We start from the raw sequence: 15189 nt of genomic DNA, 5'->3' as shown, positions 1-15189 counted from the left end.
GAGGAAATTAACTCATTAGAAATGTGGTGTTGGAGGATAACCTTAGAGATACCACAGACCACGAGAAAGGCAAATAAGTCAGTGCTCAATCAAATCAAGCCTGAACTCTCATTAGAGGAAAAAATGAATAAATTGAGGTTATACTACTTGCACATATAATTAGAATCCAGAACTGAATGGAAAAGACAATACAGTATTGCTGCGAAAAGTGATGTGTGGGGAAGAACAGAGCTCATATGAGAAATCTCTGAAATCTTGAGAGAATATCTAATAAAAACTCACAGCAAACTATCCTCCTTTCTGGAGGTCTGTCATTCCATTACTGTAATTTATTTAAAGCAAGCCTGGGTTGTTGTTGTTTTTACCTTTTTTTAAAAAAAAAATCCTGTCTTTTCAATCTACTACTGTGACCTTTTCTCTAAATATTTCTCTCCCCACAAACATACGTGTACAATGTTTCATTTCATGAAGGTCCTGATAGCTAGTCCACACCACACATGCTCAGTCTTACAATGGTTTATTTTTCCTCTATGAAAGGCCCTTTTTGAGGATCAATATTTTAGCCCCTGCAGCCTGGGTTCTTTCCAAATAAAAAGGGGATGGTGCCAACCAATCTCTTTCAAGATAAGCAAGATTGGTCTTCTCAATTTATGTGACCTGTTTTAAATCTGTGGACTTTTGGATTGCCTATTTCTGAAGAGGTAAAATAGTTTTACATTTTAAAAATCATAACTCCAAACTCTTAGTGCATACTTCCCAAAATTTAGCATGGAAAAAGAGCAGACTGCTACAACTATATCAAATTTGGTGCTGATCTGAAGCCTAATTTAAAAGTTATATACTTTTAAAAAACTTTAAACTAATTTATAAATAACTAATTTAAAAGTTGTGTGTGTGTGTGTGTGTGTGTGTGTGTGTGTGTGTGTGTGTGTGTGTGTGTTGTCTAATTTTAGAACTGTCTTTGGTTTAACATTAAATTCCAATATTTTACAATTTTTGGACATTTCCAAGAGCTTGAAGCATAATCAATGTGATGATCATAATATCACAAACCTTTTTCTCTTGTAGTGGGATAAGAATTAAACCTAGTGCCAAGCCCAATAACAATTTCATAAAGCTACTACATTTGTACTTGAGGTATAATCAGAATTTCCCCCATAAATATTTATAACTTACATATAAGACATGACATCTGAAATTATTGTACTCTGTGTTCTGCCATAAACGCAGTCATTTCCTCATATGATTGCACAATATAATCATGTATTACTTTCTATAACTCATTGCACTCTTCCAAAATCGGGTTATTAGTCAGAATATTTTAATTTAACAATAAAACAAATTTCTCTTTTCGAAGCAATGCTAAGTTTATATTTGATTTGCATATGGCCTGTACCAACTGAATTGATTTGGTGCATAGGTGGGGCTTTATTATTTATGATTCACTGTTTTAAAAGCTCCAATTGCGTCAGAGGTGGAGCTGATATTCCCTTTGAAAACCTATGCGAGGAGACTGTTTGGTCTCAAAAATTCTGAGAGAATGCTGGCCGAAATATCTTCCATGTATAACGATTTATTTTGTGAAACTCCTGCTGGCAAGTCTTGTGCAGCAATAATAAAAATAAAATTATAAAATGCATAGGCTAGTGTCAGTCCATACCAGTGCCTTTTGACGGTTCGAGTGTTTAAGTAGAATATAGGAAATACTGGCTCAAGTCCCCACTAAGCCAAAAAGACATACTAGTGAACCATGATTGTCCTCGAGCCAGTCACTCTCTTTTAGGCTGACCTACAACCCAGACTTATGATCAGGAGAATAAAGTGAGAGGGAGGAAGAGAACCATGCATGTCACATTGAGCTCACTGAAGAATGATGTATTGTAGTTTAAATCCAACTGCTAGCTCCACCTAGAGCAAGCCCATAGAATAAATTGCTGAATGGTGAGTCAACATTTATGTTAATCCCATTGATTTCATAGGTTTGCTGTCATTGAGATTACCCATTGGATTCAGGCCAAAATAAATAAACCCTAAAAACATGAACAACTTTCTGTACAACCAAGTGAAGGGATAATATAGATAAGGGCAACATTCTTTCGTAAGGAAGGAGAATTTTTTTAGACCAAATGACAATCTGTATTTGTGCAGGTATCACTGTGTGCTGCCATGGTGCTGCATACTTTACTCATGCAGGAATAGGGAACACATGGATTTCTGGTTGCTGTTGGTCTGCAGCATCCCTCACCACTGGCTGCATTAGTGGGAATTCTAGTTCTGCAAGATCTGGAGGAGTATATATTCTCTTGTCTCCGAGTCGGTGGCCCTAAAGAGGAATCGGCTCTGCATCCTGTCTCCCCCAGGACAGTGGTTCCCAACCTTGGTTCCCCACGTGTAAGTAGCCCAAGTATATCTGGGGGTCCAAGTAGGAGAAACATGCAAAGATGTTGCTGCATTAAAGAGTACCTAACAAGTAAATTGTCATCTTGTAAGTGCATAGCTATGCCAAGTCAGTACTGAGCTTCAGTTGATTTAACAATTTGGAAAAGCTTTTTTTTTCTGCTACAGCTCCCAGGTCTTCCTAGCCAGCATGGCTATCAGATGTAAATAATAATTTTTCAAAGCTATGAATTTAACTAGTAGATACACCACAGCAAGCAAGCAAGCAAGCAAGCAAGCAAGATGGATGGATGGATGGATGGATGGATGGATGGATGTTAGCACTGTTTGCACAAGCTAGGTTACATCTTTGTGGAGAAGCTATGCTAGCTTATTACAATAAAAACTCATGTAGAGTTCAACATCTTAGTTAATCCCAGACATAGCCAGAAAAGCATGTTGGCCGAAATGGCCTGTGCTTGTCCTCTTTCTCCCTCCCTAACTGCCTTTGTCTATTCTGTTTTGTATGAAAGCTGGTTGGATACCAACCAAGCCCATTTCCTATCTTGTTTGCTATTCTTTGGTGAGGGGAAGCTGGGGGTTGGAAGAAACTTGTTTATATTGTTTTGTACAGTTGGCACATTTCTTGTTGCAATTCTCCACAGTTTTGTGCCACTCCGCACAGGATGAACTTTTGTTAAAATGGTTCTATTAATGTGGCAGACAAACAGAACTCTTGCCAACGGGGTGAGAGAGAAAAACAAAGACAGACAAAGACAGAGGACAGCTTTTTTGGCATTAGATGGCTCAGCATTGTGCAAACAAAGAGCTCATTTGTAATTTGGCAGCCATTGTCAAGTTAGATGGTCAGATGGAAAGGTAGCACCTTTACTGTAAATGAAGATCACATATGTTTGTGTTGTAATGTACTGGTCAGTTTGTCTGCCCAATAAAGATAAAGAGACAAAAGGTCTGTCTCAGATGCTCCTGAAGCTTGAAATGAATGTTCCTAGAGGAGGAAACATTCAAAGATGCCAAGATATTCAAATGTATCTAACAAATTGCCTTCCTTAAGTGCACAGTTTCGAAATTAAGTATTTTCCTCACTGGGCAATTTTTAAACATGTAGCAGTCTAGTTATTAAGCACTGCAAAGGACTAAATGGCAATCAAAAGAAATCACCTGCATTTAGCTCATTGCAAAGTTGCTTCTTAAAAGTAAAATGCAGGCAATTAAGACTATTTGGAGGCTAGAAGTGCAGCAGGACGGGCACAAGAGAAATAGAGAGGAATCTGTTTAGTTTCTGCCAGTCCGCTGGCTTTCCATGTTGGCTGTGGATGAAGCAGATCCCTTACTTCTGCAGCCAGCAGGGAAACCATGTGGTCTGGCAGAGAAGAAACAGGGTGCTCAGTTTCTCCTTCAGCAGCCTGCTCAGCTTCCAGAGCGGCCACAGAAAAAGTGAAGCTTTTCCTCCACATCCAGTACAGAAATCAAATAGGCCTTTGAAGGAGGATGTAAGGATCTCTCAGTTTTTAGACCAGTGTGCTGTTTATGTATTGCTCATGTAACCATGCCAGATATTAGCACAAATGAAATAAGCTACAATTTAGGGCCTCAGATTATGCAGGTTCTCCAAATAATAATAATATAAATATATTTCATGGGGCATTTTAAATGTGACATGGTTTAGGGCTTCACTGTGTCTTAATTCGGCCCTGACATGCAAAGAGTGCAAACCATTTGAATGGCCATTTGAATGGCTCAAAGATTATGCTCTTGCTTCATCATGAAACCCCTTATTGTTCATGCTTCCTTGGAAATATGTTTTACTGAATTCAGTGGGGAATCCTAGAGCTAGATATTTACATTACATAAATGACACAATATTCATTTTATTTTATTTTCATTTCACATGTTTTCCTTTGTGAATGTTTTCCTGCCTATCACTTACTTCACAGAAATGAACAGATCCAGCCCCATGTGATCGAAGCCTTCACTATGAAGTTGCTCTGGAAACATTCAGAGCAACTGGATGCAGTGGCAACCATGACGCATGTTTATCAAGAAGCAAATGTTTTTCAGACATCATAGCAATTGACAGATGCAATTTTATAGAGTACCTGGATTAGGGTTGCAAAACCCTCGCATTATCAGTTTTGTCTCATTCCTCTGAATCCCATATATCTTTTCTTTCAGTCCTTATTTCTATCATATATTTTATACGTATCATATATGATATTTCTCAGTTTCAATTTTTTTCTCAAATTGAAATGTGTATGTATTTAAATGCACTTCGTTGTGCACACTTACTTGCACATTTTATCATAGGTACATATTTACTCAAATACAAGGTATTTCCTTGTCCCATTCAATAATCTGGCCAGTGGTTTCTGGATCTGCTGAAATCTCTGTAGCAGTCCCAAGGGCCACCCCATGTAGAAGGCATTGTAGTAGTCTAATCCCGAGACTACCAGCGCATGAATCAGCATGATGAGGGACCCAGTGTCAAGGTAGGGGAGCAGCTGGGTGACTCACTTTAGGTGGAAATAAGTGGAATGGACCACAGACACTACCTGTGATGCCATTGATAGTGCTAGGTCCAGAAATACACCCAAGCTACACACCTCAGGATCCAATAGCCAGTGGGGGCAGGCCATCTTAATGGGTCCCTGCTCCCAGCAGGGAGGAGTGCCACTGCGAGGTTACATTTTATTAGGTGGTGGTTCAATAATGACAATGGGACTGGTATCAAATTGGTCACCATCTCTCCCTGGCATGTTGAGAATACCAGGTCTAATGTGTGGCCCACCACATGGGTGGGACTGTTGACAAATTGGGACATGTCCAAGGAAGCCATGGTTTCCAAGAACTCAAGAGCTGGACCTGTGGCCCCAACCTCAGCATGGACATTGTTGTCATCCAGGACAATTAGTCTGGGGGGACCTCAGTGCTACCGCCGAGATGAAGTCCGCCAGCTCCAGAATGGAAAGTGCTGGATTGTCGGGAGCACAGTGAACCAGCACCATCCCAAATCCATCCTTGGTCCCCACCAAAATGTGAAGGGCCTCAGGGCCTGGGATGCTCAAGGCAGAGAGCTTAACAATCTCTAAGGTGTCTTTATAAATAAAGGCAACTCCCCCTCCCTGACCCTCCAGTCTACCTTGGTGCTGGATGGAATATCCAGGTGGGTAAATTAATGAGAGGGCTACACCGCCATCTACGCCCACCCAGGTCTCAGTAATACAGGCTAGATCTGCTATTTCATCCAAGATCAAGTCTTGAATTAGCTGGACCTTATTTAAAGCAGATCTGGCATTTAACAGCATCAAGGATAGGGTGGATAGAGTCAAATAAATAATAATAATTCGGTTATACACATTTTAGCTCTTCATTTTTTCAACATGTGTCCATTGTTTTGTGCCCACTTTGTTCCTACATAATGTCTCCCAAGCCTTGCAAATGATTCAGGCAGTGAGGAGCATTTTTTTCTTGCCACAGGACATGCAAAAATGCTTCTCTTGCCCAGGCTGTTGCATTCAGCAAAATCCTTTCCAGTCCTTAGCCTTGTTTCAACTGCATTTGTCTAATTTTTAACTCTTCCATCTTTGCTTTGATCTCCATGAAGCAGGCTTCAAATTGTAATAATAAAACGTGGGTCATTATTATCCAAAATTAAGATTTTGAGCCTACTTTCCTATACCTGCTTTCTTGGGTGTGTCCCGCTGAACTGAGTGGGACTTAAATCTGAGGAGACATGCAACAAATTGTGCTGGATGTATGCTTATGTGACTATGAGCTCAAAAAACAGTTATTCTAGTTTAACTCTGGTTCTGTTATCATTTTTTTAAAAGGGAGAGAGACAAATCAGATACTTATAGGCTAGAACACTGAACTGTCTGCTTAGGAAAATGTTGACCAAGTAAGATTCATTTTTATGAAATTTCACTCCAGTCTTTCCTGTCTTGGTAGATCATTTCTTTTTTAGAAAACAAAGCAAGATGTGGGAGCACCCAAGCACACTGGGAAGAAGTCATTATCTTTCTAAATGTACTCTGCCTTATAAGAAAGAAGCATAACACAACTACAAATAATTCCTCAGGTGTCTGGTATGGAATAGTGTGGAATTTGGTAGGTAGGTTCCAAATAATAAATCGGCAAGACCCAATTAAAACTGTAAAATTTCCAAAATTTTAAAATCCATGGGGAAAATATTGTTTTCCCCTGACTTGTTTTCCATGGGAAAATCTGAACATTTGAGTGGGGATTTAAATATATGCAATACTTTTCATAACAAATCTAAACTCACCGGTTTAGTAACATAAAACGCTTCATTTACAACTTATTCAAAATTGCATTCTTTGGATAAGTATGTAGTTTAAAATGTAAAAGCCTTTTTTTGGGGGGGGGGGGTAAAAAAAAACTTTGAATAGGAGTTATGTGAGAGCAGCAAACTGCCACACCCAATGCAACCCCAGCAAGTGTGTCTTAATTTCTGCCATCTGAGAAGCAGGAAAAAAGGACAATTGGAAACCTCAAATTTGGGATACAAAACGTATTATTTGGACAGAAACAATACTGTCTGCTAGTTTAATAGCCTTTAAAAGCAGTTCACTGATTTAAAAATAGAAGAATGTGTTGCTGGAACTTTTTACTACATTCCCTACAGTTTGTACTTTTTCCAGTGGGGCAAAAAAGTGAAGTTTTGTCCTTGGAGAAAAAAAAACTGTTTTTTTTTTTTTTTAAATCTCTTCCTATACCCCTGGCCTTTACATCTTTGTACTCAGTGCTGGTTGCCTTATTTGAAAACCAGCAATGATCACTCTCAGAAGGTAGTGTTGGTCGATCTTCTCTGATTAACAGTTGTGTTCTTCGTACTGGGTGGATTATATGTAGGAGTTCTGGGGAATCTTGCTCCTCCTTCTGCACACCAGTGCACAGACTGAGGACTTAATGGCCGTTCTTTCCAGTACAAACCACACTGGTAGCTGCTGTGGAATTTATACACATACTGTATGTTGCTAACAATAACTGCAACTACATCTTTTGCCCATGACTTTTGGCTCTGCAAACAGAATGTTTGTATTCTTTGAAACAGTAAAGCAAATGAAACCATATTATATGTGCTTCATTAAAACCGACAGGCTTCTCTGATGAAGTTTTTTTTTAAAAAAAAAAAACCAATGCCAGACACTAAAATGCTCAGTGGTCCAAATTATCCTGCATGACTTTCTACCCTCAAACTGTTCAAGGAAATGTAGGAATATTGACACTCTAATGTTTCAATAGCAGCACATTATACAGAGGACTGAAGGATACTGGAGTGAAAACAGGCTGAAATGTGAACATTTGGTGGCATTGGTTTGATGATTCAATACTCATTTTACTGCATTCCAAGGTATTTATTTCAAGACAGAGTATGACAGTTGAGCCTACTTTCACCACAATAATGATGTAATCTTATACACTGTTATGTGGGAGTAAAATTCCGTGAACTCTGTGGGACTCATTTCTAAATAAACTTGCCTAAGATTGTGTCCCAAGATATATGCAGGGATTTTTTTTCTCCCACAGCAAATCCAAGGTCATTAATTCCATGAATATTAGCTAGATATCAATGGCATTTTAAAACAGAGGCTGGGTTTATCTTAATTGTCTTAAAGTCTATTTTTGTTAAATATTCAGTAATTGAGAGAGTTCTTGATAGAGAATTATAGGGCTAAATTCAATTGTTAGAGCCAAATAGAGTAAATCCATTAAATTAGCAGGATTCACAGTAGTGTTGGCTTTATCAATGTCCATTGATGCATTGGGTCTGTTCTGGATAGAATTAAGAATTTAATTTAGGTCATGGATAGTTTATTTTATTTATAAGACTTTTTCTCCCAACAAGAGAACCCAAGGTGGCTCACAATATTAGAAAGAATAGAATTAAAAACATAATATGTCAAACAATTAAAAAACAATTCAATTATGTATAGCAATATACAGTTCCCTATATTTAACCCCACCTTTAAATTTAATCCTTTTTCCTTTGTTAATTCAAAGGGAAAAAGAATAAAAAGCTTTACCTCCACTTTGTAATGTATTCATGTAATTGACTGTGCTTAGTTCCCCAGAGTTTATAATTGCTTAGTTATTAATTTGGTGCCCTTATATGACAATCAAAACCAGTTCCTTGTGTCAGCCACCTCATTCTGACGAATGGTAGGGCTAGATGTGCCTAATACTGATAGCAGTGCCAAGGATACACACTGTGCACCTGTATCTCTGCTTTTCTTCAGACACAAATTTAGCATAGTTTTGTCTTTTGTTTTTCCCATAGTTTTGTCTTTTTGGACAGCCCCAGTGCTCTGCTCCATGAATATTTTACTTCACTCTTCCATCAGAGGATTGTGAATATGTCATACAGTTGTTAGCTTTTCTGAGTGGCAGCTGATATACTGGTCACTGATGTAGCATAACTATAGGTTGCCTAATAATGAAAATACTACAAATATTTGATCTCTTCCCCCCCCCCCATTTTATTATTTAATCCTTTTTATGGTTCCTGAATTTCTGAACTCAGTAGAAGTGTCATTAGTAGGAGTCTACTCAAGTGAATTACATCCACCAATAGAGGTTCAGAAATCTTATGTTTAAATACATCTGCAATTACGGTCCTATTACTTTTATGGAATGCAGGGAGAAAGAGGAAGGAAGGAATTATTAGTATTGAACCATGGAAATTCAGTTGATTATCTACTGCTTTATATTTTCATCTGTACTTTTATTAGTACAAACTTAAAGTCCAGTCTTGGAAGATTACTATTTTCAAGAAGAATCATATCAATGTCATGGTATGCTGAAGAGACCCATAATTAAGAAATGGTGGGATAATGTTGTGAAACTGAAGTCTCTTTAATTCTTGCAATGGGGGAAACGTGTTTCTGCCTTTTAGAAGATGCAAGTTAAAAATAGTGGTAAAACCAATAAAGATTTAGGAGGCATCAGAAAATTTAGATCACAAATCTGAGCCTTTAGCTATGTAATATTCTAATAACTAAAGTGACTGGGAGAAAGCCAAGCAAACTTCTTTGGGGAGTGCATGCTATGAAAAGGGTTTGACAACTAAGGAGGCCTTCTATCTCATTTGCCTAACCTAATTTGTCAGAGACACTTAGAGAAGGACTTCTGATCTAAAGGCTCAGCAGGTACATTGGTGAGAACATTTTTATTTCTTCTTTTTTAGGACCAAACAAGATATGACCACATCCATGCTTTAAAAATCCAAATGTGGCCCAATCATGAACACAGCGAGGAAGCTGTGGCCAAAAGTCTGTTGCTTATTGTAGTATGTTAGGTTTTTTTTCCCTGTGTGATTGGTCTAAGGACCGTAACAATAAACTGTATTCTGGCCATGATAGTAAAATACTGCAGCTTTATCATAGCAAGCCACAGTTTAGGCCTGAATGAATACACAGAACATTCGGAGAACCTGACTCATTGATTCAAAAGGCCTACTCTTGTTGATTTACTACTCTAAACAACAGGATTTGGGTCTGTGTGTGATACTATGTGTCTGATATTTTGGCCATTTTGCTAATGTTCACTTCAGCAAAATGGGAAGTATGAGACAGAGCAGGTTTATTTTATTTATTTATTTATTTATTTTATTGTTAGATTTTTATCCCGCACCTTCTAGACAAAGTCTACTCAGGGTGACTTACATAAAATCATTCATAAGACAATATACATATACAGTTAAAACAACAATTTAAATTAACAGGATCAACATTGGTCAAGATGGGAAGAAATAAAGAAAACTAAATAAAAAGAAAAATCAAGTATTGATAGGAGGGAAGGCCTGCTTAAAGAGCCAGGTCTTTAATTGGCTCTTAAAAACACCTAGCGAGGATGCCAGGCGAATCTCTGATGGCAAACTGTTCCAAAGTCGAGGAGCCACTGCCAAGAAGGCCCGATTTCTTGTTCTTTCTTTTCGGACCTCTCTTGGTGTTAGGCCCCTCAACTGTCTTTCTTGGCTATGACAAGTGACTCGAGTAGATCTAGGAGGGAGGGAGAAGGCATTTTGCCAAGTATTGAGGTCCTAACACTTTGAAATCAATGCGGAAACAAATGGGCAGCCAATGCAATGCAGCCAGAATGGGAGAGATGTGCTGGTATTTTCTCGCTCCACTAAGTAATCTGGCTGCAACATTCTGCACCATTTTAAGCTTCCCCATCAGTCTCAAAGGTAGCCCCACATAGAACGCATTGCAGTGGTCTAATCTTGAGATTACGAGGCAGACCTTTCAACATCACAGTAATTCAAGTTTATGCACCAACCACCAACAATAATAGTTGATATAATAAACTATCTGGGTTAGAGTTGTAGAAAAGTTTTAGCCAGAATTGAAATGATCTTAGCCAAGCCATCATTCCCAAAGAGGAAAATCCGGTCTCTAGACAATGCACAGAGTAGGGAACACAACTTGGTAGCCCTAGCACTTTAAGTAAGAATTGAGTTTGTATCTGTTCAATTGACCTATCCATGGCATTTAACCAGATTGGGATGCCATATAAAATTTGTGGGATAATTTTGGATTTAAAAACTTGAAAAGCTGCAGGAATATAACAATTGCCAGAATTATAATAGAAACTGTCTAACCAGTGAACCTAGCTACATTTATAACCATTTTACAATGGAGTGACCAGGAATGTTTATAGTGGAACAGGATGCCTAAATATTTGTACTCTTTAACCTGTTCGAGTTTGTGTCCATTCAGATTCCATTGAAGTTGTTTCCATGACTTTGAGAAAACCAAAACTGTTGATTTGTTTTAATTTGGTTGCATTTTGTTTTTGTCCAGGTATTCCACAGTTCTGTTAATTAAACATTTCAGACCTGGACAGGAGCACGAGATGATAACAGCATCATCCACATAAATCAATGTGTCCCCAATTTTGGAACAACTCTAGCAACTAAAGCAAACAATACTGGGGAAAAGTGACTTTCTTGTCTAGTATCACAGCCTAGAGATATTTGCTTCGTTACGCCATCATTTACTAACGCTGATGCAGTATTCTTTAAAACTCCTCTGTATCTGAATTAAGGGCATCCAGATTGGGGCCAAACCACCTTATATCCTTTAGGAGACATTTCACCGAGTTCTCCAATCTGTGACATCTGTGCATTTCCAGATCTCTATTAAAATAACAAACATTTCCAAGAAGCACAACACAAATGACTGCACAACAGAATAATTGTGCATGATCTATTCACTCATGCAACAATAATCCTTCCACAATCATATACACAATTGTACTAGTATCATAATATTTCAGTCCAGTTTAGGAAATTAAGTTAAAAGGCCGATTCGCTAAGATCCCCCGTGCAAATAGGCTCTGCTTTTTCTGTCATACCCTCCCAGATTCCCTGGACCATATTTTATTTCATTGCCCGGCGCATTCATCTCTGAGAAAGCTGTTTCTCGAACTGTGGCTTTCTCTTTTGCCCAACTCCCTATCCTTTTTCCTGAATGATTCTTGCCCGCGGATTACATCTGCCGTTGCAAGATATCTTTTGGAAATTTCCAATTTAACCCATTACCTATGATACTATTTGTTGAGTGTATCTCCTATTTTACGTTTACTCTGATCATCGCTTGGCTTGTACCTATGTTTTGTTGTTGTCCGTTTATATGCCAATAAAGGTTTCGAAATTGAAATCGAAGTTAAAAGTGGGAAACAAAGAAAAAGTACAAAATACAAAAAGTTATCTAAACAGCAATAGAAATCTTTCTCTTCATCCTGGAGTTTTGTAAAACAATTGGCAGATGAACTACAAGGTGATATGCCATATATGCTGTGTGATTACTTTAGTCTGAGCCCTCCCTAGTGTCTTCGTAGGTGAAGTATCTAGGGAAAATCCTAGATTTTTTTTTTCCAGCAGTTCAACTGTCATTTGTCTTCTGCTTTGATGCCAACAGCTAATGGAGAAATGTTGTGGTCCCAACCAAAGGGAGGAAATATTTACAGATCTTTACAAATATGTAGGAAGGACTCCCTATAACCCAAAGACCCTGTCCAAACCAGCTTGCCTTAGATGATCCAATGGTTCAAAGGATAGCTATAAAAATGCTGTATTTGATTCTCTCCATATTTTACAGCCAGTACACAATTAATTATTTGTTGTACACTTTAATTATATTTTGTATATTTTAACCATACATTTTATGAACTGTTTGTACATTTTTAAACTGCATTGGTTTATTTTAGCCACATAATATGTGTTATGAATTGGCTGTATATTTTTAAACTGCATTTTGTATATTTTAGCCATAAATATGTTTTATGAGCTGGTCACCGAACTGTAATAAATAAATTCATTCCTTCAGTCAGTCTAATGGATTACTTTTGATTTCTCCTTTCTTGAATTTAAATCTCTGACCATCTTTATAATCATATGAATGTCAAATGCGATGTGAAGGAGCTGCTGTAGTTGTGTTCCTCCCAAGGAGTAAATAATGGCTCCTTTTTCTGATCCACAGGCACTCCACAATCACACAAATAACCTTGACTTGGTCTGTTTCTGCACATTTCTCTGAAAACAGTGTACATGCCTGCTCATACCATATCACATATCTGAAATGAAAAGAAAGAGCTTCTCAATTAGTTTTGAATTCTAGCATCTCTTCATTATGTTATAGAAATTAACTCCCAAAGGAACAGCAAAATGAACAGGAAATGAAAGAAGCGAGACTGAAATGAAGTTCAGAAAAGTTGCTTATCTGGACTACAGTTCTCAGAAATCCCCCTGCTGAAACAGCAACTTTTCTGAGTATTGGATGGTGAATACTAAGTACAATACTTTTCTGAGTATGTACAAATAATCCAGAGAGAAATCATAAAGTCATGTGGCTCACACTGGGAGAAAAGCATACTTGGAGATTTCAAGAAGAAGAAAAAAGATAGGCAGCAACTGTCAGGGACAGGGCATGGTCAGTTAACCTTAATGGAATTCCACCAGTACTTTGACCTGTGTTGTTTAGATAAGCAGCCAAATTCCACATTGCCTTTCTATGGACTGAGTTACATATTCATCATAAATATTGCCCCTAACAACTTTTAAAATCTTAAAATGTTCAGAGTTGTCTAAAACAGATAACAGAGAATATTTGTTTTTTTTTATGTGTCTGATTTAATTCTTATACTTTATGAATTGGTATATAAACTATGGAGACAGAAAAACAAGGCATACATACCCATTCTGAAAAGAAATACCATGGGATGAAATGCATAAGTGTTCAAACATTTGATTTACATCACATTTCAGAGCAGTGGCAAGGAGATTTTTCTTTATTTCACGGTCTTGGTGGAAACTTATTGCACCTGATGTAGCCAAAATAACAACAGCAACAACAACAACAACAATATCTTATTATACCTAATTTGAAGTAGCTGCATTCTTCTGAGCCCAATTCAAGGTGTTGGTACTTAGCATCCTAAATGACTTAGTAGTTTAATTCCTTCCTTCCTTATTCTGCTCCATTAAAAAAAAACTTAGATAATCACCTGGAAGATAAGCTTTGATTGTATTCCTGCCTTGAGCAGGGGCTTGGGCCTGATGGCCTTGCAAGCCCTTTCAAACTTCACTTTTCTATGATTCAATGATTAGCGAGAAACACTATTCTGGATCATTAACAGTATAATAAAATTCAGCAGAACATAGCAACACAAAAATGAAATAATACAATCATAAAATTAACAGACAAAATTAGGTCAACATTAAACCACAACAGTGGGGAAAAAAAGAAAAGAATGTTTCCTCTCATATCTCCCTTCCTGTGCATTATCTTCAGGTGAGGCTCTTGTCTTGTTCTCTTATTAGACAAAATGCTTTGACTGAAATCCTGTTCCTTAATGGACCTATTCTAGTTGTGACTTCATATGCTAAGCTAGAGGATTTCAGCCTTTACATGTGGACAAGAGAGAGTCTTTTCTCTGCCGATGTCTTGTTAGCAGAATAATGTCTTCACATAAGCTTGCCAAGTGCCAACACTGCGATTTTTAGGTCTGAGGTCAACTGTGGGGCTGTGGAAAGTGGTACAGGTGCCCTTGTTGGTGGGCCATCTCACCTCTTCCCAGGGCCTGTGGAGTTTCAAATTGTTACGCAGTGCACTTGGGAAAAAGAGAATTCATTGAAGAACTCCAAGAGGATCCCAGTCTCAGAGAACCCAGACAGCATGTGGAGGGCTCTCAGATAGAGGCCCTGCTAGAAGAAGCACATGGAGACAAACTGAGTCCCAGGAGGGGAAAAGAAACCCTGGGTCTGGAACAACATAAGGCAAGTCCTGGAAGGGAAGGAATAGTCAGGATAAAAGAAGAAGAAAGAGACTATAGAGGGCAATCTACTCCCCAATGTGGTAGCTGAGAAGGAGGAGGAGGAAGAAGAAGAACGGTCATGGAAGATCCTGATGAGGGCTACAAAGCAGAGATGGAACTCCTGGAGAAACCTGAGCCACCGAGGGACTGGGAGTGCATATACAAGGAAGGCCCCATCCACCTCCAGGTCCCTTGGAATGAAGTAGGCCACCATCTTAACCCTTGCCTATCTCCTTACCCCTCTTGCTGGGAAGAACAGGAACATAGGTGGAGGAAACACTGAGCTTCAGAAGGCAGCATTAAGGAGTTGACATCAATATTTATTTATTTATTTATTTATTTATTTATTTATTTATTTATTTATTTATTTATTTATTTATTTATTTATATCCTGCCCATCTGGTATAATTATACCACTCAGCAGAAACATTGGCAGAGGCAGCAGCAAAGAGT

This window comes from Pogona vitticeps, chromosome 6, assembly GCF_051106095.1.
Source record: "Pogona vitticeps strain Pit_001003342236 chromosome 6, PviZW2.1, whole genome shotgun sequence".
NCBI lineage: Eukaryota > Metazoa > Chordata > Lepidosauria > Squamata > Agamidae > Pogona > Pogona vitticeps.
Note: the sequence above shows the minus strand (reverse complement) of the source record.